This window comes from Podarcis raffonei, chromosome 1 (assembly GCF_027172205.1).
Source record: "Podarcis raffonei isolate rPodRaf1 chromosome 1, rPodRaf1.pri, whole genome shotgun sequence".
Classification (NCBI taxonomy): Eukaryota; Metazoa; Chordata; class Lepidosauria; order Squamata; family Lacertidae; genus Podarcis; species Podarcis raffonei.
This window is the reverse complement of record NC_070602.1, coordinates 87,398,941-87,400,807: the sequence shown is the minus strand read 5'-3', so window position 1 is coordinate 87,400,807 and position 1,867 is coordinate 87,398,941. Positions and strand designations below refer to the sequence as shown.

The window sequence follows — 1,867 nt, the reverse complement described above, 5'->3', positions numbered from 1 at the left end:
GCCAGATGGGGCTTTTCTGAAAAAGGATGCTGAACTAGTGATAGCCAATGCGGTCCCTTTGGAGTACATCTCCAAAGGGCATTGGCCATGCTGACTCAGGGATGGGAGTTAAAGTGGAGGGCACCCTTGGCCTGGTCCAGCAGTGCTGTTCTTAGGCAGCGTAGATACCACACTGAGGCTACTGGCTTCATCAAAAGGAAAAGTAATCACTGGGGTTGGTTGGGAGGAGAAGCCATGAAGGACGGAAAGGAGCACAGGCAGCAAAATGAGATTGCAGCTGTCTTTTGAACATCACTTCCACTGTCTTTTGAACATTGCTTCCACACACAAAAAGACTCAAAATGTATCTCAGAAGGCCAAGTTGTTAAAAGTTGTGTGGTAATCCTAAAAAGACAAGGGTATGGGAGGAAACTCCTATGAGGCCATCTTAATAGAAAGGAGATCTTAAGAGAAAGGAGATTGGACAGGCAAGCACTGCCACCTTCTGGCCATCCAAACTGATATGCTCCAGTTAGACCTGATACATTGGTGATGGGCTCAAGTCATTAACCCTTTCTTTACCTGTTTTATGCTGCTTCATGTTTTTTTTACAAATTCTGTTGTCTGCTTTTATATGCCTCTTATGTTTTGCTATTTTAATGTTCTTGTTTTTCATGTTTTGTTTTGTTTTTTTAAATTTTAAACTTGTTGAGAGCTGCCCTGGAAACCTACGTGTGTGTGTGTGTTTAAACGGGCATTTATTTTATTTTCTTTGCAGCAACGTTCATCCTGCTTTTAAGTGATCAGCAGCATCTCTCTGTCTCGGTTCTCATTTCCCAACTTGATAATGCCACTGAGGGACTTCACAAAGTTCATCCGGAATCTTCAGGGTCTTCTTTGAGGCCAGAGTGGACGACCTGCAGCCAGTTCAGCAGTGGAGGCAAAGTGAGATTCTCCCGGGTTCATTGCGCTGCCTGGCTTATGATGTGAAATGAGCAGGCACTGGCTCTCCAGCAGCTGCTGTTGCTGGATAAAACAAGAGTGCCACATTTCAATCTCCTTCACACAGCCAGACGAGCCTTGGTTAAAAACAATAGTGACCCCATGGGAATCTTTCATCAGTACTGGCCAGAAAGTCTCGGATTTTTGATCCCCTCCACAATCCCACAGTTCAATCCAACACCCTGCTCCTTTGCCATTTCCTCCGAAATCTGGCTTCTCGTATTCTAGGATCCTTACTGTGTGTGTTGGGAGATAACTACCAATGCCTTCGGTGCTCTCTGACAAGGAGTTTGCCAAGACAGGCTTTCCAGCCTCACTGGGGCCAACAAAGAAGATCTTCACCTTTGGCATCTTCCCTTGGACTAGGCCACATAGCCTTGACCTCACATATAAAGCCAACCTGAGCAAACAGCTGAAAGGGCAGCTCCAATCCCCTGGAAACACCTTGAAGAATGGAATATAAATCAGTGTGAGGTGTTTGCGATTCTTTTATATATAAAATAAGACTTGACTGAATGGGGATGTTGGGTGCATTCTGAAGTAATATTTTAATTTAAAAACTGTAGATATTCCCCCACTCTGTAAACAACAATCTATAACAATTTATCCTCATCTCTTTTTTTGGGGGGTGTTATTGGGTTGTTGTTTTTTATTTTGAGTATGTGCTTTATGGTTTTATATTCTGATTTTATCTTGTGAACCGTCCTGAGTGTGGTATGATGATGATGATGATGATGATGATGATGATGATGATGATAATAATAATAATAATAAGCATCCACCTGTCCTTTGTCAACCAAGCTGGGAGAGAGAAGCTTTTCTGCAGTAATTCTGTTCTTTTTACAAGTGCTATAAACATTGAACAAGTTCATCTACTCAGGAGCAA

At 42.7% G+C, this 1,867-nt stretch overlaps 1 pseudogene; it reads right to left on the bottom strand.

The window, feature by feature from the left end:
• Window positions 1-774: 774 nt before the first annotated feature.
• LOC128402874 (intraflagellar transport protein 22 homolog) lies at window positions 775-1,448 on the bottom strand (annotated as a pseudogene).
• Window positions 1,449-1,867: the final 419 nt, after the last annotated feature.